This window comes from Hyperolius riggenbachi, chromosome 8 (assembly GCF_040937935.1).
Source record: "Hyperolius riggenbachi isolate aHypRig1 chromosome 8, aHypRig1.pri, whole genome shotgun sequence".
Taxonomy (NCBI): domain Eukaryota; kingdom Metazoa; phylum Chordata; class Amphibia; order Anura; family Hyperoliidae; genus Hyperolius; species Hyperolius riggenbachi.
The window spans coordinates 107,854,720-107,879,629 of record NC_090653.1 but is presented as its reverse complement, the minus strand read 5'-3'; the positions used below and the strand labels follow the sequence as shown (position 1 = coordinate 107,879,629).

The 24,910-nt window shown below is 43.8% G+C and overlaps 1 long non-coding RNA gene across 3 annotated transcripts; it reads right to left on the bottom strand.

Moving 5' to 3' along the window:
- Nucleotides 1–261: 261 nt before the first annotated feature.
- Nucleotides 262–24,752, bottom strand: LOC137528288 (uncharacterized). 3 transcript variants are annotated; one of them, XR_011023341.1, is made up of 4 exons: nucleotides 24,522–24,752; nucleotides 12,462–12,506; nucleotides 636–740; nucleotides 262–455 (listed from the first exon to the last, which is right to left on the bottom strand). It is a non-coding gene; the product is annotated as an uncharacterized lncRNA (long non-coding RNA). The 3 variants fall into 3 exon arrangements; XR_011023340.1 differs by having other exon boundaries at nucleotides 12,471–12,506; XR_011023342.1 differs by lacking the exon at nucleotides 12,462–12,506.
- Between the last annotated feature and the right edge of the window lie 158 nt (nucleotides 24,753–24,910).

The window sequence follows — 24,910 nt, the reverse complement described above, 5'->3', positions numbered from 1 at the left end:
CAGGTAAATATCAGAGCTGGACTTTATGTCGTTTCTTTAAGTGAGTGGTTATGGTCTCCCACAATGCATCACTACTGAACATGCAAATTATCTCTTTATGCCCATGAAATCAGGCTTACATCCAGAACCTTTGTATGTAGAACAGAGGCACCAGCAGAATAAAAGTCAATAACATTTTTAAAAATTGCTTGGAGGAAGTGGAGGGCTTGCCTCCCAAAAGCAGACATGAGATCCTGTCTTCATATAAATCAATGCATTTATTATACGGTACCCCAAAAACAGTGCAATGCGTTTCGCAGGCCCAGCCCGCTTCATCAGGCAATGAACGTGGGGACAAAACAGAATTTCGGCAATAGCAGGTGTAGCGCCTCAGTCAACAGTTAGGCAGATAGATAGTTAGATAGATAATTTCTGACATGTCCGCTCTCCCGTTCGATTGTTTTGCCGCTCGATTCCTGATAGAGGTGCATGGAAAAAGATAAGAAAAATGAGTGGAAGATAAGAAAATCGATGGAGAATTTAGCAGCAAAATCGATAGATCGAGTGGAGAATCGAGCGCAAATAAACGACCAATGTATTACCAGCATTAGTTTGTCTTCCCACCTTGTTTTAAAATGTAAATAACATGGACTTGCCTTTCAGATGATATAAGGACACTATAACCAGAAGGTGATTGAATCACCCACCCTCTCTTTTTGAAGAGTTTTCAAAGTGATTTTGCTTGTGGGAGGGACAGTAATCTGTAAAAGATGCAGTAAATTAACACTGAGCTGGGTTAAAAACATAAGAAAAAAAGAGCAGAAGTTATGTCCCTTTTGGTATCACAGAGAAAAGGTAAAGATGGGAAGATGGAAACCAGTAGAAATATTATTTTCTTTTTATATGTCATATTTCTCTTAAATTTGAGGTGACAGAATACTAAACATTGACATTTGACAGAATACTAAAACAACCGGATAGGCAAGCTAAATAAAAAAATGTTGATTGGATGATTTATTTTATTTTTTGTTCGGTTAATATGGAGTTTCATAATACTTTAAATGGAACAATCTCCATCCAGTTCCAATCCTAATCAGATTGCTTTAGAGCCTATAATTAAACTAATATGGAGTCCAAATACATAATACTGAACATTGACAAGATACCCACAGGTAACTGATGTAGAGAATGATCTTGAACTTTTCACCTCTCTTACTCTACCACAATTCTACATGTTCAAGATACTCATAAATGTGAGCAGAAGAGTATTCCTTGATGAGACATAAGTATAATATCATAAAAAGGAAACAAAAATATATTGAATTTTAATGAAACAGATTTAAAAGAAAGTGAATGAAAGCAATAAAGACAAACAGACATAAGGAGCGAGCGAGGGAGACAGAGAGAGAAAGAGAGAGAGTGCAAAGGGAGTTGAAGAAGTCATGTTCTATGGCATATATATACTATAGCAAATAGCAGTCATTATCAGTCATTATCCTAAAGCCAGACCATATAATCAGTAGGAAGTCAAAGGTCAGGACCAGAGAGAAGAGCCAAACAAACAAGGTTCAAAGCCAGTGAGAGGAAAAGATGGGACAAATGAACAAGAGGAACAGAAAACAAACTTAAGCTAGTTGAGTAAAATGAGGCCAGAGCAGAACAAACATGCCTGCCAACCACGTCAAAGTTGGAAAACTAGAAACTCGCATATGCATCCTTTATTAAATGTATACATGAGTTAGGATATGCCCAAAAGAATAAATAATTCAAATCCAAAAAGGAGCCTAAGCTTATTATTATTATCATTATTATTATTATTATTATTATTAATAATAATAATAATATTGATTAATATTGGCAGCATGGTGGCATAGTGATTAGCGCTCTCGCCTTGCAACGCTGTGTCTCTGGTTCAAATCCCAACCAGGTCAACATCTGCAAGGAGTTTGTATGTTCTCCCCATGTCTGTGTGGGTTTCCTCCGGGTACTCTGGTTTCCTCCCACATCCCAAAAACATACAGATAAGTTAATTGGCTTCCCTCTAAATTGGCCCTAGATGATGATATATGCATGACTACATGATATATACATAGACAAATTAGACATATGACTATGGTAGGGATTAGATTGCGAGCCCCCTCTGAGGGACAGTTAGTGACAAGACAATATACTCTGTACAGCACTGCGCAATATGATGGCGCTATATAAGAACATAAATAAATAAATATAGCTCCATCATCTTCTGTGGCTCCATACAGACACAAGTTCATAAAAAAATATAGACACTAGAAGAATAAGTAAAAATACAGATGCTGAAGTTGTAGACAACATAATAATGACAATGTTATAGTGAGTACCAAAATGTACAGCAACTTACAAGACACGAAATGGTTTCTAGGGAAGGAAAAAAGAAGGTTGCATACAGAGTGTAGATTACAGTTTGGGTGGTACTTGGAGACTAGTGCAGAGCTGTACTGGGGAAATTGTTGAGAGAGCTTTGTAAGTTAGAGTTAAAGGTTTGAAGTGAATCCTCAGGTAAATTACCAGTTAGTGAAGAGCTTCTCGACGAGTAGCAGAAGCTGAGGAGTGAGAGAAGTTGTGGATGAGTCCAGTCTATCTAGACTGGAGTGATGTGGGTCTGTTAGTAGGTAGGCCACTGCGCAGAGTTTTACAGAAGTCAAGTCGAGATATTATTAGGGCATGCATTAGCATTTTAGTTCTGTCATGAGAGAGAAAGGGTGGATGTGTGATCTGTTTTTGAGCTGATAACAGGACATGGTTTGGAGTCAAAAGTCCTTATTCTATTCACTTTATCTCCTAAGGTTTTGCAGAGGAGAGAATTTTCCAAGAAGACAAAGCAGGCAGGCTTGTCTCTATTTCATTAGGAAATGCGATGGTAATTAATTGCATTTTGATTGCATTTCTTTTCAACTTCCACCACCTCAGTTCTGTGGCAATTGGGCTGTGATGCGTCAGGGTGTACGGCAAGATTACAGTACATTTTGCATTTGTGATTTGCATTGGGGAAAACAAACATGAAATTGCCATGCAATTTTCCTTCACTCCTATACAAAGCATAGGAGCTGAATCGCACAGAAAATGCACCAGGGTGATGATTGCACCTAGTGTTGGGCGAACAGTGTTCGCCACTGTTCGGGTTCTGCAGAACATCACCCTGTTCGGGTGATGTTCGAGTTCGGCCGAACACCTGACGGTGCTCGGCCAAACCGTTCGGCCATATGGCCGAACTAAGAGCGCATGGCCGAACGTTCCCCGAACGTTCGGCTAGCGCTGTGATTGGCCGAACGGGTCACGTGGTTCGGACCCGAACGCGCTCTGATTGGCCGAACTGTCACGTGGTTCGGGTAAATAAATACCCGAACCACGTCATATCTCCGCCATTTGTCTGTGGGTTTAGCTTTGGGTAGGCAGGCAGGGTAGTTCGCGCTCCAGCCACGCTAGCCAGGGTCCCCCCCAGTCATTGTGTGTCGCTGCTGGGAATAGTAGTACACCGCTCGCTCAGCATTCTGTTTACTGCCACTCTGTGTACCTCGCTCAGCCACACTATATAGCATTCTGTTTACTGCCACTCTGTGTCTGCTGGGAATAGTAGTACACCGCTTGCACAGCCACACTATATAGCATTCTGTTTACTGCCACTCTGTGTACCTCGCTCAGCCACACTATATAGCATTCTGTTTACTGCCACTCTGTGTCTGCTGGGAATAGTGGTACACCGCTCGCTCAGCCACACTATATAGCATTCTGTTCACTGTTCTGTGTCTGCTTGGAATAGTGGTACACCGCTCGTTCAGCCACACTATATAGCATTCTGTGTACTGTTCTGTGTCTGCTGGGAACAGTAGTACACCGCTCGTTCAGCCACACTATATAGCATTCTGTGTACTGTTCTGTGTCTGCTGGGAACAGTAGTACACCGCTCGCTCAGCCACACTATATAGCATTCTGTTCACTGTTCTGTGTCTGCTGGGAATAGTGGTACACCGCTCGCTCAGCCACACTATATAGCATTCTGTTCACTGTTCTGTGTCTGCTGGGAATAGTGGTACACCGCTCGCTCAGCCACACTATATAGCATTCTGTTTACTGTTCTGTGTCTGCTGGGAATAGTGGTACACCGCTCGCTCATCCACACTATATAGCATTCTGTTCACTGTTCTGTGTCTGCTGGGAATAGTGGTACACCGCTCGCTCAGCCACACTATATAGCATTCTGTTCACTGTTCTGTGTCTGCTGGGAATAGTGGTACACCGCTCGCTCAGCCACACTATATAGCATTCTGTTTACTGCCACTCTGTGTACCTCGCTCAGCCACACTATATAGCATTCTGTTTACTGCCACTCTGTGTCTGCTGGGAATAGTGGTACACCGCTCGCTCAGCCACACTATATAGCATTCTGTTCACTGTTCTGTGTCTGCTTGGAATAGTGGTACACCGCTCGCTCAGCCACACTATATAGCATTCTGTTTACTGTTCTGTGTCTGCTGGGAATAGTGGTACACCGCTCGCTCAGCCACACTATATAGCATTCTGTTCACTGTTCTGTGTCTGCTGGGAATAGTGGTACACCGCTCGCTCAGCCACACTATATAGCATTCTGTTTACTGTTCTGTGTCTGCTGGGAACAGTAGTACACCGCTCGCTCAGCCAGAGTATATAGCATTGTGTTTACTGCCACTCTGTGTACACCGCTCAGCCAGACTATATACCATTGTTTACTGACACTCTGTGTACACCACTCAGCCACACTATATACCATTGTTTACTGACACTCTGTGTACACCGCTCAGCCAGACTATATACCATTGTTTACTGCCACTCTGATTCTGCTGGGAACAGTAGTACACCGCTCGCTCAGCCAGACTATATACCATTGTTTACTGACACTCTATGTACACCGCTCAGCCAGACTATATACCATTGTTTACTGCCACTCTGATTCTGCTGGGAACAGTAGTACACCGCTCGCTCAGCCAGACTATATACCATTGTTTACTGACACTCTATGTACACCGCTCAGCCAGACTATATACCATTGTTTACTGCCACTCTGATTCTGCTGGGAACAGTAGTACACCGCTCGCTCAGCCAGACTATATAGCATTGTGTTTACTGCCACTCTGTGTACACCGCTCAGCCACACTATATAGCATTGCGTACTCTGCCAGTCAGTGTGTATATTGCTGGGATCAGTAATACTCCACTCACCGTCAACCACTATATGAGCTCAACATGAGTTCCCCAGAGACCTCCGCTGTGAGCAGCACTCCCAACAACAGCAACAGCCAACGCCCCACGCAAGCTATAACATCCACCCCAGCAGCCAGTGGTCAGCAGCAGCCCTCCCCGGAGGAGAACGTTGTGTCCATCAGTCCGTCGCCAGAGCGATTAATGAGGGCTGCCATTGAGGAGATGATGGGGCCTGATGTGGAGGAGGAGGTCTGGCTCAGGCCAGCATCCCAAGTTAATGTTGAGGACGATGAGGGGTCTGTGTCTGGGGATGTTGGGGTGGCAGAGGTGGTGGGTGGGTCAGACTCAGGAGAAGAGTTGTATGATGAGGATGATGATCGGGACCATCTGTATGTGCCTCAGAGTCCGACCCCGGAAAACATGTTGTATCGTGTGTTTAGGTACTAAAATCTGCGTTCCCTCCCAGTAGTGTTGGGCGAACAGTGTTTGCCACTGTTCGGGTTCTGCAGAACATCACCCTGTTCGGGGTGACTATATAGCAGACTATATAGCATTGTGTTTAATGCCACTCTGTGTACACGGCTCAGCCACACTATATAGCATTGTGTTTACTTCCACTCTGTGTCTGCTGGGAACAGTAGTACACCGCTCACCCGCCACTGTATAGCATTGTGCTCTGTGTCACTGCTGACAATAGTGGTACACCGCTCACCCACCACTGTATAGCATTTCTGTACTGCCACTGTACTGCTGCCAGTCAGCGTGTACTTTAAGGATAAGTGAAATGAGGAAGAAATCCGGTGAAAGAGGGAGGGGCAAGGGAAGAGGTGTTTCCCCTGACGGTTCACGTACAGGCCACAGGGGAGCACCCAAGAAAACCCACTCAATACTGCCCATGTTGTCCAGGACAACAACCCTCACAGATCCAAAAGAACAGGACCAGATAATTACTTGGATGACCTCTCAAGCGTCCAGCAGTGGGTTAAGCAGCACCAGCACATCACGCACGAGGTCCGAGTCCTCAGCCAGTTAAAGTCTGGGCTTTCTTTGAAGACTGCACTGAGGATGTTACCATGGCGATTTGCAAGGTGTGCAAGACCCGCCTGAGCAGGGGGAAAAGTATTAACAACCTCTCCACCACCAGCATGAGCCGCCACATTCTATCCAAACATCCCACTCTGTGGGCAAACGCGGCAGGACAGGGTACCACCAGCAACACTGCCTCCCTTGGGTTCACCAGACTCACCACCAGACCCGCCTCAGCAGCAGCAGTAGCCCAGCCATTGCGTGGTTCACAACATTCACAAACATCAGACGATGCTGACACTGTCACTTTCCGGACTAGTGCTCTTGAGGTCTCCCAGTGTTCATCAAACACAACAACCAACAGCCCTTCGGTGTGCAGCGCTACGGTTGAGTTGTCTGTTTCTGAGATGTTTGAGCACAAGAGGAAATTGCCAGCAAATGACCCCCGGGCCGTGGCAGTAACAGCCAGCCAGCATAGCCAAGCTTCTGGCCTGCGAAATGCTGCCATATCGAGTGGTGGAGACAAACAGCTTCAAGGGCATGATGTCAGTGGCCATCCCACGTTACGTGGTTCCCAGCCGCTACCACTTTGCGCGCTCTGCAGTGCCTGAGTTGCATGAGCACGTGGTCAGCTAAATAACCCGAAGCTTGAAGAATGCCGTTGCCTGCAAGGTTCACCTCACCACTGACACCTGGACGAGTGCGTTCGGCCAGGGTCGATACATCTCCCTTACCGCGCACTGGGTGAACCTTGTGGAGCCTGGCAGCGATTCCTCACCTGCTACGGCGCGGGTGTTGCCCACGCCGCAAACAGCTGGATAACAACAGCAGCACCTACCTCTCTGACTCCTTCTCCTCCAACGCATCTCAAAGCTGTACCTCATCCGGAAATGCTAACCCAGCACCAGCAGCAGTAGGATCGTGGAAGCAGTGCAGCACAGCTGTTGGCATGCGTCAGCAAGCGTTGCTGAAGCTGATCTGCCTTGGGGATAAGCAGCACACAGGGGAGGAAATTTGGAGGGTAATAAAGGAACAGACGGATTTGTGGCTGGCACCGCTGGACCTGAAACCGGGCATGAAGCTAGACACCTGGCACGAACTGGCAATGTACGCAATAGAGGTGCTGGCTTGCCCGGCAGCCAGCGTTATGTCGGAACGCTGTTTCAGTGCTGCCGGAGGCATCATCACAGATCGGCGTATCCGCCTCTCCACAGAAAATGCAGACCGTCTGACTCAAATTAAAATGAATCAATCCTGGATTGGAAACGACTACGCAACACTCCTGGACCCCAACCAAGTAACATGACCGATGAACATCTGGGATGGTTTAGCGTTTCCGGTCCCTGTTTATTGAACCTCTCATCTGTATTACATTTATGACTGCATGGCGGCAAAAAGCATTGCTGCTATATCCGCACGCTTTTTGTCCTCATGCAAGGCCTGGGTTGTTGTGTCTCACAAAGCGTGGCCTTCTCCTCCTGCGCCTCCTCCTGTTCCATCACGTGTGCTGCTGCTGCTGCTGGGTTACCGTTGCCGCGTGGTCCCTGTTTATTGAACCTCTTATCTTTATTACATTTATGACTACATGGCGGTACAAAGCATGCTATCCGCACGCTTTTTGTCCTCATGCAAGGCCTGGGTTGTTGTGTCTCACAAAGCGTGGCCTTCTCCTCCTGCGCCTCCTCCTGTTCCATCACGTGTGCTGCTGCTGCTGCTGCTGCTGGGTTAGCGTTGCCGCGTGGTCCCTGTTTATTGAACCTCTTATCTTCATTACATTTATGACTACATGGCGGTACAAAGCATGCTATCCGCACGCTTTTTGTCCTCATGCAAGGCCTGGGTTGTTGTGTCTCACAAAGCGTGGCCTTCTCCTCCTGCGCCTCCTCCTGTTCCATCACGTGTGCTGCTGCTGGGTTAGCGTTGCCGCGTGGTCCCTGTTTATTGAACCACTTATCTTTATTACATTTATGACTGCATGGTGGTACAAAGCATGCTATCCGCACGCTTCTTGTCCTCATGCAAGGCCTGGGTTGTTGTGTCTCAAAGCGTGGCCTTCTCCTCCTGCGCCACCCTCCTCCTGTTCCATCACGTGTGCTGCTGCTGGGTTAGCATTACCGGTCCCTTTTCCTGGAACCTCTTATATGTATTACATTTATGACTGCATGCCGACAAAAAGCATGTTACCTGTGCAAAGAAAACAGACATTTCCCGCATTTAAAAGACAGTTTTCCCTTTGAAACTTTAAAATCGATTTTCTCAAAAACTATAAGCTCTTTTTGCTAAATTTTTTTTTCCTCTTGTACCCACTCCCAAGGTGCACATACCCTGTAAATTTGGGGTATGTAGCATATAAGGAGGCTTTACAAAGCACAAAAGTTCGGGTCCCCATTGACTTCCATTATGTTCGGAGTTCGGGTCGAACACCCGAACATCGCGGCCATGTTCGGCCTGTTCGGCCCGAACCCGAACATCTAGATGTTCGCCCAACACTAATTGCACCGCAGGCAGATCGCAGTAATGGAAACGGTTGCTGTGGTTTCTCAGCATCAACATGGGTTTACTAAAGACAGGTCCTGTTTGACTAACATGCTCAGGTTTTATGAGGTAGTGAACGCTAATGTGGATATTGGGAATGCTGTAGATACTTGGACTTTGCAAAGGTCTTCAACACTGTTCCACACAAAAGTCTGGTGCAAAAGTTGAGGATGCAAGGAATGGGGAAGAGTCTGTGTGCATGGATAGGGAACTGGCTAATGGACAGAAAACAAAGAGTTGTGGTCAATGGATCATACTCAAAATGGGAGACTGTTAGCAGTGGGGTCCCACAAGGGTCTGTACTGGGTCCAGTGCTCTTCAATTTATTTATTAATGACCTAGTAGATGCAGTAGTGAGCAATGTTGCTATTTTTTCAGATGATACAAAATTGGGCAGAATCATCAACTCTCAGGAAGATAGTGTCATATTGCAACAGGATCTGGATAGGATGACTATATGGGCACATACATGGCAGATAAAATTCAATATTGACAAATGTAAAGTCATGCATTTTGGTCGTACCAATGGTCTAGCACAATACAAAATAAATGGGATACAGTTGGGGACAACAAACTTGGAGAAGGACTTAGGAGTACTCATCGACAACAAGTTAAATAATCGTACTCAATGCCAAGCCGCTGCAGCTAAAGCTAACAAAATTTTGGGATGCATTGAAAGGGAAATAAAAACTTGAGATGCCCCTGTTTAACTCTCTAATAAGGCCACATCTGGAATATGGAATTCAGTTCTGGGCACCACATTACAAAAAAGATATTGCAGTTTTAGAGCAGGTGCAGAGACAAGCAACAAAATTGATACGTGGGATGGAAGGTCTCATTTACCAAGAAAGGTTAGATAAACTGGGTTTATTTAGTCTAGAGAAAAGATGCCTTAGAGGGGATCTAATTAACATGTATAAATACATCAGAGGGCAATATAATAGCTTGGCGGATGAGCTTTTTGTCCCTAGACCTTCTCAAAGGACTAGAGGACATGATCTGCACATGGAGGAAAAACGTTTTAGCCATTTATTTAGGAAAGGGTTCTTTACAGTAAGAGTGATTAAGATGTGGAATACATTGCCACAGGAAGTCGTTATGGCAAACTCTATACCTGCATTTAAAGGGGGCTTAGATGCTTTCCTTGCGTTGAAAGACATCCATGGCTACAATTACTAGGTAATGCCCAATGATGTTTATTCAGGGATGTTATCTGATTGCCATCTGGAGTCGGGAAGGATTTTTTACCCTTTTGGGGCTAATTGGACCATGCCTTGTAAGGGGTTTTTTGCCTTCCTCTGGATCAACAGGGATATGTGAGGGAGTAGGCTGGTGTTGTACTTTGTTCTCTGGTTGACTCGATGTACGTATGTCTTTTTTCAACCAAAATAACTATGTAACTATGTAACTATGGTTTTCATCAGTTTCTTTTTATGCCTAGCATCTTTGCCATCTGCTTGCGATCCCAGATAACAAAACGCTGGTAGGAAAAAGGGCCCGCAACCAGGAGTGCATGAAAAGATGAAACTCAGGTCCAAGGCTGAGAGGTACAGCTACATATGTGTAATCAGCTTACAAGTGGTAATGAAAACCAAATGAATTTATTAAGTTGCTGTGGTCATGCATATAAATAGAATAAATAAGAGAACAAAGAGCAGAGCACTAAGGTACTCCACAGATAGCGGGCATAGAGAGGACTTGTTATTTGATTAAAATACAGTGAAAGATCTTCCAGAGAGATAGGAAAATATCCAAGAAAGGGTGGGTCTCGCGGGCGTGGCAGAATGACATGAGACTAGCAGAGCCTGGCATACAGTGCAAACATTGGGTAAGTAGTTGTGAACCTGTCTAGCGACGGATGTGTGCGCATCTCCCAGGAAAGCGAGAGCTGTGGTGCTGAAGGACAGCTCCTCGGCACAAATGCCTCTTCCACATCGCTTAGCATGTGCTCGGTTTACAGTAGCATCGCTAAGGCGAATAGCAAGTATTCACCTTAGTCATGCTCTTAATGCTCCGACATCAATCTGGTGAAGTAATTGAATTTTCCGGTAAATTCTGAGGTGTTAGTTTTCATCTTTTTATCAGCTCAGATTGCATATAGCACATATTATCATAGGCGCCTATGGCAACGCCCATTTTTTCAGCTGGCAGGCATTGGTGGAGGGTGGGTTAGGGTTAGCCATAGGGGGGGAAGACTTAGGTTCCGGTATTGTTGATGAGGGTTAGGGTTAGCCATCATCAGTAGAGTTTAAAGTTTTAGGCATCAGAGAGAGAGAGGTTGGTAGGTTTAATTATCGGAGGGGAAGTTGTTAGGCTTAGACATCAGAAAATAAGGTTACGTAAGGCTATAATAAAATATGGGTAAAACTTACTGATATTTTACTATCAGAATAACCTACTGATCTCTAGGAGAATGTACCAGTATCCTACTTGTGGATATTGCCAGTACCAAAATTGCCGTTGATGAAGGATTTGAGTCTTTGACCAGGGTTTGAATCCCGGTTCAAACCAGTATGTAAACCAGTATGGAGTTTTTGGGCAAAGCTCCCTGATGGAGTGTGCCATAAGTGGCTGAAGCCCTGAAGCGCTTTGAGTCCACCTCCACCAAGAGAGAATCACAGTATAAATGTTATGCATCTTGTCACTTGTCCTTTCAATTGTAGGAGGTGTGTTTGTACTAAATGAGGATTTAGGCAGCTGGACCCATCAGGGCTGAGGAAGATTTGTAAGCAAGTTTTTTTGCCACTTTCCCTTGGGTTAAGGCTTATTAAGTTCAGTTATGCTACAACACCCTTGTAAAAGTCTACTTTTCAAATGATGTTTGCTTTTCACACAAACAAAATACATTTATCTCAAATATTGTCCCCTTTTCATGGGAAGATGAGCAAAAAATGATCTCTTCTTTTTGTTTACCTGTAATGTTGACATTCGCCCCCCTGATTTGTGTGAAGTGTAATTTTAGTAATGGATCTATTTTCCGTACTATACCAAACAAATCTTTTCCATCCACTTTATCGAGGGAGAGATACACTGCTTGAAAATACACACAATGGACATGTCTGGGGCTCTCAGTTCTTTTATATCTAATCTTGGTTATATCTAAAATCATTACGGGTAATGTAGTATAAAGCTAAATGGCGTGCTGAACGTTGTCAATAAATTGTTTAATATTTTATGACAACTAATGGAACCCACAGAAAAAAACATTCAAATTAAAAGGCTATTCCTGAAAAACAAAACATCAAAAGCTAAAATACATTTTACACTTTTATTTAAATGCGATGTCTTTTTTGTTTTGTTTTATAAGAGCGCTGTTTAAAGCCATGATTTCATGCTAATAATAAACTTATCTAATGGGAAACAGACATTTAATAACATTTTGATTGTATTTACTTGAAAAACTTGAAGCACATTCAAAATGCCACAAAGGAGTTCTTGAAACTGATCACTTTTGAGAAGAAAAAAACATAAAAGGCACAATACGTGTTCTTTGTAATTTATGATGATGTCATTTATTATTACTTTTTGGACAGAACTGGAGTAAGAAATGCATACTTCATATGGAACACTGACAGATGTCATTTAGTGCTGACACTGACTGTTCATAGAAGATCGATGGATGGATAGAGAGAGAAAGAGAGAGAGAGAGGGAGAGAGAGAGTCTCCAAGTTGCTATTTATCATCTATGCTGAGACATGACAATTTACCTGTATTACCTTAAAGCGGACCTGAACTCAGAATGTCCTCTTGCTCTAAAATATAAACAGCATAATAACCTTTAAACAAAAAAAAAAAACATTTCTTTGTTGCAGCTCATACATATCCTAAAATAAATCTGCATGGTTTCTACTTCCTGATTCATGGAAGCAGACATTCTGTTGACATCCTGTGCATTCAAATAAGCTTATCTACCATCTCTGTCATGGCAGTCATGTGACATGGGGAGAGATCAAGTTACAATTTGTGATTACACAAGAAAGGCAGAATTAGACAGGCTAAACTCTCTAAATACATACAGGGTTCATTTCTTTATGCTTTTCTTCTGTCCTGTGCAAGAGTTCAGCTCCACTTTAGGCCTTGTTCACACGGACGTTTTGTTGGCATTAAAAAGTTATTAAAAGTAACATTTTTAGCGATCTACCGCTGTCCCATGCAAGTGAATGGGGACGTTTAGTACAAGCTTTTGCAGCCTTTCATGAAAGCCTGGCAGTTGATCCCGGGATCTCGTCTCATCTCAAAAGCAACATGCAGCTTCTAGAAGGAGTTTTAAAGCCAACAAAAGCCACTGAAAGCCATCGAAAGCCAATGAAAGCCCATAAAAGCCCAGCCTTTCTCTATACTTCCAGCAAAAGCCACCTAAAGCCCAGAAAACGCAAGGCTCCCGTGTGAACCAGCCCTAAAAATAAGAAGGAAACTGCAGAACGCTCACTTAATATAATAAAGTAGTAGCAGGGTGTTATTCCCATCACATGAAAGCAAGAAGTTTTGAATCAAGATGATTCCATTTATTGGTTAATTTAAAAGAATAAGAGGAAGTCCCTCTTGTGTGGCCCTCACAGCCTGGGGGCCATCTTGTAAGGGTCAGAAAACAAATATCTTCACACCCATAACAAGTGTAGTTACAAACCCCCTGATCTGAAGGATGGACCTCGTTATCAGAGTGCGTGAAGTAGTAGTTGGGGCCTCCTTATAGCTCTGGGCCACCCTGCAGTTGCAGGGGCTGCTGCCTTGTAGTTACACCCCTACCCAGGCAGCTCATGGGGATCCAGGACCATCAGGAATGTATAAAGGGCTAAAAGTAACCAAAAAGCAATGCTAAATGTAATTGTGTCTTCTTAAAACAGAATGTATTTGCAATAATTCAGATCTAAGTAAGTAACGTTGGTTACCCATGATGAATAATTCCTGAATATACAAATCATCTGCTTCTGCCCCAGGAAGCAAGGCTGCATATCCAGGACCGCTGTTAGCTCCTGCCCCAGGAAGCAAGGCTGCGCATCCAGAACCGCTGTTGTATAGTGAGCCTATAGCTCCTGCCCCAGGAAGCAAGGCTGCGCATCCAGAACCGCTGTTGTATAGTGAGCCTATAGCTCCTGCCCCAGGAAGCAAGGCTGCACATCCAGAACCGCTGTTGTATAGTGAGCCTATAGCTCCTGCCCCAGGAAGCAAGGCTGCGCATCCAGAACCGCTGTTGTATAGTGAGCCTATAGCTCCTGCCCCAGGAAGCAAGGCTGCACATCCAGAACCGCTGTTGTATAGTGAGCCTATAGCTCCTGCCCCAGGAAGCAAGGCTGCGCATCCAGAACCGCTGTTGTATAGTGAGCCTATAGCTCCTGCCCCAGGAAGCAAGGCTGCACATCCAGAACCGCTGTTGTATAGTGAGCCTATAGCTCCTGCCCCAGGAAGCAAGGCTGCACATCCAGAACCGCTGTTGTATAGTGAGCCTATAGCTCCTGCCCCAGGAAGCAAGGCTGCACATCCAGAACTGCTGTTGTATAGTGAGCCTATAGCTCCTGCCCCAGGAAGGAAGGCTGTACATCCAGAACCGCTGATGTATAGTGAGCCTATAGCTAATCAATTTACAGAGGACCAGCATGTCTGAACCAGTTTGTGTGCATGTTGGATTAGTGGGGCTCTGTAAAATTTAAAAGCACAGTTTAGGAAGCCCTGACATAAAGCATTACTGACTCTGCTGTCTCTTTTGCTCAATCAGTGGACCAATGGTATGTCCCAGCAGGCAATTTAAAGTTGATTTTGTTTTCTGAGGCTCCTGTTCATTGTATTGTATCAGAGTTTGAGCAGTATTAGCAGGTCTGTGTCTGAGGTGTGGGTTGTAGCGGTGGTCCCAGAGGTGCTCGACTGCGGTGCAGCATGGAGGGGAGGTGTAGGTGGGCCCTGCAGACATACAGCAGCGATCCAGTGGGGAGCAGCAGGCAGCGGTGACCATGCAATCAAAGAACAAGAAAGAAAAAGATGGTGGAATAAGAAGAAAGAAGGATACAGAGCAAAGTAGCAGAAGAATAAATAAATACAGTATACAGAAGAAGATGACGTCAGAAGAACGAAGTATGCAGATTATATTTTTTCCCTTGAACAATATTTTATATCTTATAACTTTTTTTCTAAATAGGTGGGGAGTAAAAAATGACCTGCTATGCTTTTTTATCTAGAACTCGAGGATAGGCATCTGGGGGTCCCGATATTATTAAAAGAGCAAGATGGGAGTAAGCCCCTTGTCCTTGACATGGACAGGGCTTTATTGAAGGATTTCTGCCCCTTTTCCCCTCCATGTCCTAGAGTCTAGTGACCAATCAGAATGTGGGCCAAGAGTTTAAAAACAATGAGGGATAGAGGAAGTGAGCTTGTCATTTTTTGTTTTGTAAAAAAATAAATAAATACAAACACTGAGAAGAGTAGCAGTGCGCGGGATTGAAGAAAGATCCATCACCTAGCATCTCTACTGGTTTGTTCAGGCCATTTCTTGATTGTGCCTGTCACAGACTAACCTCAGAGAAACCTCAGGAGCAAGATGCCAGTAATTGAATCTGAGGGTAATTTGTGCCCAAGAGATAAAAGACTTGCACTGTGTGAATCTTTATCTCTTGGAATTGCACAGGGGCCCGTAAATCTTTGCTGCTGACAGTTTTGGAATGATTGACCACTGGCCAAGCAGCATGTTGTGCTCTGTGGAGGGGGGTGGGGGAACCACAGCCTGCAGCAGTAAACAACAACATTGATTGGCATGATTTTCCAGCATGTTGGGTCAATAATGAGGTATTAAAGGAAATGAAGGATACCTATGCACACTTGGGACTTGTGGAGATCAGCAAACCCATGCATTAGCTGTTTACATACAGGCCTTGGTTTCAGTATCACATGCAAGTTAGTTGGGCCATCTGTGTAGAGTTTAATATTTTCCAATCCAGCTGCACTAGCAGTTGAAATAAGAACGATGGGGAATATAGTAGAACTGCTATTACTAAATTGATCCTTTAAGCAGCATTACCAAATACAATCACCTTTTGTACTTGTTTAAATCTGAAATTAACAGCGAACTTAGCTTCATTGAAGAGTCTGAACAATAGTTCCAATTCATTATATTAAAGAAAAGGAAGAGAAAGAGTTTCTGGCCAAAGGAGATTGCTAAATTCCCAGGTAGCTAAATCACCCGGTGGTACCATCATTAGCAATGACTCAAAGAAAGAGAAGGTGCCTGGAGGGTATACAAGGTAGTTTTTCTTGCTTTGTGTACAGGAACAATCCTGGTTTTAGTATCAGCGATTGTAACCAGCCATCTAATCAGCCATCAAGAAAAGCCATCTCATTTGCAGGCATCATTGCTGGAAATATTTCCGATCAATGTCAAATAAACAGTAGCCAGTCTGAAAATGATGACACTTTCAATACACCTGTAAAGGACCACTATCACCAAAAATGTTAATATTTAAAATACATGCATACACATACTTATAAGAAATACATTTTTCCTCGATTAAAATGCACTAAAAATTACTTTTCTCCTATGTTCCTGTCCCTTACAGTACACAGTAAAAATCTGACAGATTTTGGACTAGCCCATCTCCTTATGCGGGGCACTCAGGGTTTTCTTTCTTTCCAGAAGCACTTACTGAACAACAGTTGCTCAGTCCAACTGCCAAAATAGTCTACAAATGTGTTGGTAGGCTGGATAACATCTTTGTATAGGTCCTTTCCAGGCAGTGCTTTAGTAAAGAATGGAGGAAATACTCCTCCATAAGGAACTGAACTAGTCCAAAACATATCAGATCTGTCAGATGTTTACTGCCTACTGTAAGTGACAGCAACACAGGAGCACAGTAATTTGTAGTGCATTGTAATCTTTGAGACATGTACTTCTTATTATAAGTATGTGTATACATGTATTTTAAGTTTTACAATTTTTCGCAATAGTGGTCCTTAAAAAGAAAAAACAAACAAAGCCACAGATAGGAAGAATATTGTTCTTTTGTGCTGTGTAACATTTGCACCAGATTTCGTACCATTCCCCTTGCAGACATTTGTAGTCAGCTAGAGTGTGCAGCAGCCTCAACTTGGCAGAGTTTTGTAATCCCACAAAAACAACACAAAAAAAAGAGCAATCCAGATGTTGATTTAGGGCTTTGGTGCAATTAAATATCCATTTAATCCATATGAAGCATTTTAGAATACTCACAATATTTTATAAAGCTTTAGCATCTTGCAAAACATGTGGAGGACAAAATAAGTTGACATATGTATGTAGTTCAGGTTGGATGCAAGCTATGAATACGAATGCTACTATTGTGGAGGATATTACAGTATTCATCTCCGACGTCAATCTAATGCTAGATATTGGGTCACATTTATCGGGCATGTTGCAAGATGTAGGGCTGACTTGCTCAATCGGGTGGGTGGCAGAAACGGCAGTGGCAACAGTAGTGATTGCTATGGGACCCGTCCTCAGCCCTACGCTACAGGAGGCCAGCAGCTGAGAGGACTTTTTAAAAAAAAATAATTACTGAGAGGACTTTTTAAAAAAAAATAAAAATGTATATATATATATATATATATATATATAAATATATATATATATATATATTTATAACAAAGCCGGCCCCTCATTCACGGGCTGACAGCTGTAGCTCTCCCACTAGCAGCAGGGGTAATAGGAACCAATAGGCAGGCAGGCAAGCACTCACTCACCTCTAACTTGTTCCAGGCGATGCAGGTCCATCTGTCTCCTCTGTAGTGTGGCTACTCTGAACTTCTTGCTCCGCCATCTGGGCTCTAGTGCCCAATCTCAGAAGCAGGAAGTGTAGAGCTTCACTACAGAAAAGAGAGACAGGACCTGCAGCCCTTAAAACAACAAGGAGGAGGTGAGTGTGCTGCCCGCATGTCCTCCCCACTGTGCAGCTCAGTAATGCTTAGAGGGGGGTGGAAGAGCTACCACACTGGAAGGAGGGGGGTTGGGACACTTCTAGCTAATACCCTGTGTGTGTTGGAGGGGGTATCAGGGAACACATCTAGCTATTATACTGGGGGAGGGCGGAAGGTACACATCTAGCTACTATCCAGTGTGTATGGGGGGAGGGGTGGATTAGGGGAGACATCTAGCTATTATTCTGAGGAGGAAGGGTGTCAGCTACTATTTCTGCTACCTCCAGTATGTACAGTAAAAGGTGATACTCTATCCCTGTACTGATAGTATACTAGCTGCAGTGTGCGCTTATCTCTGCTACCTCCATTATGTACAGTATAAGCTGTTACTTTGTTCCTATACTAATAGTAAACCAGCTGCAGTGTGTATTGATCTCTGCTACCTCCATTATAAGCTGCTACACTGTGCCTGTACTAATAGTAAACTAGCTGCGGTGTGGGCTGATCTCAGCTGCCCCAGTATGTACAGTATAAGCTGATACTCTATGCCTGTACTGATAGTATACTAGCTGCAGTGTGTGCTGATCTTTGCTACCTCCAGTATGTACAGAATAAGCTGTTACTCTGTGCCTGTAATAATAGTAAACTAGCTGCAGTGTGTGCTCATCTCTGCTTCCTCCAGTATGTACAGTACTGGGGAAGAGTAGGGTGGGGTTGGTTATATGGGGGGGGGGATTTGCTATGCCATGCCACAAAATTTGCTATGGGGCCCAGTGAATTGTAGCTACACCCTTGAGTAACGGCTTGGATGAGCGATGTCACACATGCACCCATGTATACGTCAGCAACCACGTGGGATGCATGTATGCAGACGGCCTGCAGACGGAGCCCGGAGACAGTGGCGGACAGGTAAAGTATACTGCACAGGGTAACGGGGGGATAGAAGGGGCATTTTACATTGGGAGGACAGTGCGGGGGCGGTGAAATGGAGAATGCTCAGAAAGCAAATTACTAAGAAATTTCATACTGAAATTGATCAGATATTGACCTGTTTTGTGTGTGGGCAGGCAACAGATCTCTCTCAGATCAGATTCAATCAGAGAGAGAGATCTGTCTCTTGGTTGATCTGCCCATTCATCTTTGGAAAAGGCTCTGTGTGATGGGCCCAAGGCAGAAGCCGGGGGGGGGGGGGGGGGGGAATAATGGTTTGTGGTACAATCGATGTTTAAAAGATTTCTGTTGAAATTTATTTGGCTTGAGTTTGCTTTGTGGTGTAGGAATCAAGCACTAGCCAATTGAATTCCACATGGATATGCATCAAATGGCCTGTCTTATTGTGCTATAATCCACTCATGTATGTCTAGCTTATAGAACATTTCACCTCGCTTCTCCTACAGCACGTCATGAGCCCCACCCATTAGCTGCTTTCCCGATGGCAAACTGTCAGATGACAGTGTCATGGGTCAAAATGTTTTTTTACTCTTTGTAGACAGCGTTGCATTCATAAAATAGGTGAATACTTCTGTGCTTGCGTAGCAGGAGTGAAAAAAATTTCTACCATGACATCCTGGCCTAATGCATGTCTACCACTGGAATGCTTGCAGCCAACTGGCCATAAACTTCAGGCTAAAAACCAACAAAGCACTGTAAAGTGCTGCATACATTGTCTAAACATGTGGTTCAACTTTTTGCTGATAATGGCTGTCCTCTGGGTAGGGGGGAGGAGAGGTCAGTAGGAATCAACTGTTCCCTTGAGAGCATTTAGGAAAGACCAACCATTTCAGGCAATTCTCACTTCATGTCTGTAACTACCTTAGTGTTCTCCAGCTTTTCATAAAAAATGAACACCATCTGATACCTTACTCTATACTGTAGATATTTAAAAATGCATATGGAAGATTGAATTAATATTGTATAGCTAATCATTATTATTATTATTATTAGTATTATTATTATTATTATTATTATTAAAGGGACCCTAAGCAGGACCATACAACAGGCAAATGAACTTACCTGGGCTTTCCTCCAGTCCCTCGTAGTAACGGAGCCACCGGTGTCAGAACAGATGGAGCCCTGAAGGAAGCCCCAGGTAAGTTCATTTGCCCATTTTATGGTCCTGCTCAGGGTCCCTTTAATAAGCTTTATTGTAAATAGGAGAGACATTACAACATTAAACAATGTTGCACAGGAACATTATTGCATTTAACAATGGTACACAAAATAGTGATGTAACAATATAGGGATAAATATAGCAGACAAGTCACTGAGCCATATGATGGCGAAGAAGAGCCCATGAGGAGGAGGGATCTACCATATAGGCTCACAATCTAAGGGGTGAGGATGAGGGACAAATAATGAGGGGTTGGGTGGAAGTCCAAGGAAGGGGGTGAAGCTAGAAAGATGGTGAGTAAGTAATGGTGAACAGAGGTGTCTTTAAGGAACTCTTAAACATGGGGGTGTACCAGATTGGGGGAGTGAGGGAGTTACAAAGAGTAGAGACTTCTTTGGAGAAGTTGTGGAGCCTTGGGAGTGAGAAAGTGATGCAAGGGGTGGACATCTGAAGAATGTTGGAGGAGCGGAGAGAGCAGGTTGGGAAGTATCTCTGGATGAGATCTGAGATGTACTAAAGGGAGGTTTGGTGGAAGAAATTTGAATGCCAGAGATGGAGCAGTGTGAATTTAATTCTTAAGGTGGCCACACACGATACAATAAAATGATCCGATTTTACAACAATTCGATAAAAACGATCGGATCTCCCGAAAAAATTGAAAGCTTTTTTTTCATTCTACTGAAAAATCTGATCGGATTTCCCGTTTTTTTCTATTTTAATCGAATTGGAATGCCAGATATTTTTCTTCAATCTTTCTAAAGATTGTATGATGTGTGTTAAATTGTCAATTTATTAATATACACACCCTAGCAATTTTCTCAGAGTTTCTAATCATTTTTATCATAATTGGGGACAAAATTGAACATACATGTGTGGTACATTTGTCATATTTTTGAAATGTTACAATCAGTCAGAAAAATTGATTGCAATTCTTAAATTGAACAGACATTTAAAAAATTGAATGGTGTGTGGCCACCTTTAGGGGGACAGGAAGCCTGTGAAGGGACTTACTAAAGAGGAGTAAGGGGAGGAGTTAATGAGACTATGTGCTGTGTAGATTGCCTGAGAATATAAATTACCCAATTAACTCGCATCTATAGGGTAGGAGCAGGTGGCAGTGCTCAAAAGTGCCTATGATGGCCTCATGAATGTTTTGCTATGGGGCCTCATAATCTCTAGCTATGCCTCTGCTCCAGTCCCCCTCCTGGCCTAATTCAAATCATTACTTAAAATGTCACACAAATAACAGTATTTGACTTAGAATGTTGGTGGTATACTTAAACTTAAAGCAAATCTGAAGTAAAAAAAAATAAAAATGAAAAAATACTCATCAGAGGGAAGACTCTGGATGCTGCAACGATCCTCCTTGACCTATCTGCTGCCTAGCGGCTGCGATCCCCTCTGCATATGAGTAGGCTACACTGTGTGGCATGAGTCCTGGCCTCGCAGTGCAGTAGCACAAAGTCATTTATGCACAGAGTTAAAAGCTGTGCATAAGCTGGTTGGTGCTACTGCGCTGCCAGGGTCAGGACTGATACATGTCTGAATATGTTCAGGGGACCCCCCAGTGCTGAAAAGGAGGTGTGTAAAATTGGAGAAGCCCCTGGACTATCCAGAGATTCCCTCTACTGAAGTAAGTATCTAGTTTATTGTTTAATGTGACTGCTTTAAAGCAGAGCAACTTCTTAAAGAGAGTGTAAAGCCTCCCAAAAAAACCCTGTTTTTACTTTACAGTCCTCTTCAGCATTAATGCCCTAGCTGAAACGCTGCATACCTGCGGCTGGACGCTCAGTTAATACCCACCAAAATCCCGGGCCAAAATTCCATGACTTTCCAGATTGTGGATTTTGCTTTTTTTTTTTTTTGAGGAGGGGGGGGGGGGGTAAAGCTTACACCCAAATTACCTTGATGCCCTTGTAAATGTACACCTCCTGGGACCCACTGCTAGCATGGCCAGTTACACACTCCCTTCCCCCCACACACTCTTTCAGTAAGCGCAATAAAGCTGTGTAATTTCTACATGCTCCAGAACTGTCTCCTGCTCTGCATGCTCTATGCTGCATACCCAGCTTCCGATCATGTGACATGCAGTGGTTATTGGACGATGGCAGCACAAAACTTATAGCTGCCGGAAAGAAGAGGAGACCTGACCGAGAGCTGGAGCAGGTAAATATTACACTGCTCCGCTGCGCTTACTCTGCAGAAGAGGGAGGAGGAGCGACCTCCCATAGACCCCAGCATTACCCACAAACGAGGGTGACCCTGCAACTAGTAATAAATCCAGGAAACTTTTGCACTGCAGTTGCTGAATGTGACTACAGTAGCATGACTACAGTGGCATGACTGCTGTTTCACAAACCTTTTTTGCAATTTTCACTTTTATCTGATATGACACAGTTTAAAGTTGCAACCTTTTGCCCCCAAATAGCACATCATTTTTAGGGTTAATTCAGTCAAGACTTATAGATGACACAAGATCTTTACTGCTTACCAGTCTTTATCATGCCTCCCAAATTTTTGAGATGAGAAAAAGGGACACTTAAGCCACGCCCTGCCACACCCCTGACCATGCCCCATCACACCCCCTAGTCACGCATACCATAAAGATTTCATGGGAAAAATATGTTGTATTATATTTCAAACCACACTGGTCTTTTCTATCCTGGTTCACTTTCCCTCATATTAAACATTTTAAAATTAGTAATATATCAATTTAAAGGATGGAAATAAAGTTTAGAGTCAATAAAACACATTTTTTAGTAGAGAAATATATATATATTAACATAGAAAGAGCGACAAATGTTCTGAAAGAGGGACAAATGAGGAGGAAACAGGGACAGAGGGACTAGGCTCCCAAAGAGGGGCTGTCCTTCCAAAAGAGGGACAGTTGGGAGCTATGCTTTATATATCAAAGAACATAGTTTCTGGCCAGTGTTAGATGAATATTGTACATTTAAAGAGAACCCAAGGTGGGGTTCTGAGAATGATATCTGTACACAGAGGCTGGGTCTGCCTAAGTTCCCCCCGCGCTTTGCTGTCCCTCATAAATCACAGTCTCGCCGCTCCCCCCGCCTCCTGCATAGCTCCGGTCCCCGCCCGCGTCCCTTCCCTCCAATTAGCGGGGAGGGAAGGGACACGGGCGGGGACCAGAGCTATGCAGCAGGCGGGGGAGCGTCGAGACTGACACTTCATAGGTAAACACAACCGCTGCGACACGCTGCGTGTCGACAGTGCGGCTGTGATTTATGGGGGACAGCAGAGCGCAGGGGAAACTTAGGGGGGATTTAGATAGCAACAGAGGCTGGGCAATATAGGCAGACCGAGCCTCTGTGTGCAGATATCATTCTTAGAACTCCACCACGGGTTCTCTTTAAGTTCTCAGGGCAAACACATGTCTGTCCATTCCCAATTGGGAATGTTTGCAAACAGGCGAATCCCTTTGTGAACAAATGTCCATAACTGCATGGTTGCACACATAAGTTTGCATGTTAACATTTGGCAGAAACACTAGTGGGCATGCACACATGACTGCCCATGCACTCTAGAGCTCACTTCCGATTGGCCATCTCAGCCCAGCTGACCATTATATAAGGATATCACTGAGTATTATGGCTAATAGGTTTGCTACTGGCAAATGCTAGCCCTCCTGGCGGTAACCCTGAGCTACACTTGGGGTAGCCGCCGCAGAGGATTTCTCTGCCCTGGGAGGGATTTTTGAATAAAAGTTGTTTTAGCCTTTGTATCTAGCACTTTGCTAGCTACCATTGTCCCCCAAGTCCCTCCACTCCTTATTGATCGCCCCCGATCGCCGCCGATATGCGTACCGCCCCGGATCACGAGATGGCGTAGCCTCTCCAATCAGCTCCAAGCTGCGCTATGGGGAGGATCGGGATTGCGCATGACGTCAATGACGTCAGACGACATGTCCGATCGTCGCCTTAGTGACGACTGAAGCTGATTGGAGAGGCTGCGGCTCTCGTGGGATCGCGGCTAGGTAACGTATAGCGGCAGCGATCGGGGGTTTCAGAAGGGTGTGGGGGGAATTGGGGGACAATGGTAGCTAGCCTAGTGCTAGCTAAAAATGCTACAACAATTTTAATTCAAAAAACCCCCGCGGACGCAGCCTCAGAAACTGCGTACCGTCAGGGAGGCTAGCATATTACAAGCACTGCAGCAAGTAGATTGGAAAAAAACGAACAGCTGATGTTCTTTTTAAAATGAATGACAACAAGGACAACAGTGGCACAATTTAGAATGCAGTATATACTGTGTAGGCTCACAGCTGATGCCTCTGGCTTCTGACATGTCACATTTATACTGGGTAATCAGTTACATCACATTTATATGTTATTTTATTTAAAGCGGACCCAAACCAAACATTTTTTTAATTCAAAATATTTAGTTGCACCACTCTGACACATACAAAGATAAATAAAAACTCCTTCAAGCCTATGAGCATTTTGGTGCATACTTTTCACCCTTCTCTTTTCATTACTAGGGTTATACAAGTGGCAGCCATTAGCAATTCCTTCTTTGCTGGAGACCACCTACTCCACCAGTCTGCTGGATTCTGTCCCGGCAATATGAAAGGAAGGGAGGAGTTCCCCAATAAATGTAAAATATTTTATATTTCTCATCATGCAGTCAAAAAAAGGCTGCTATTTATTATTATAATTTAGAAAATAGATTGTATTTCTGAAATCTTGTATTTTTAATTTGGGTCCACTTTAACATTGAAAACTATTCATTTTTTAAAACTATGTAGCATAAAAGCTTGTATTACCCAACATTTCTGTTCCTTTAGTACTGCTAATTGCAATAGTCTTCCGAATGGCCTTTCTGCATCTGTGTAGTTGCCTTACATTAAGCTGGTGGAAAAGAAAACCAGAAGCTCTTCATGCTCTGCTGAATACAATCTGTCTCTCCCTGCTGAGTGAGAAGAGTGCAACTATGAACAGAAGTTGGAGTCGAGCACTTTCAAGCTTATTCATTAAACAGTGCAGGTAGCAAAGCGCTATGTGCAAAGTGTAGTGACCCACAGTAACCAATCAGACTTCTCTTCACCAAAATAAGAAGGATGCAAAGAAGGCATCTAGTTGGTTACTATGGATACTGCACTTCAGGAGTTTTCTAGCACATAAATTAAGCCTTGTGGCAGCATTTGGTCACAGG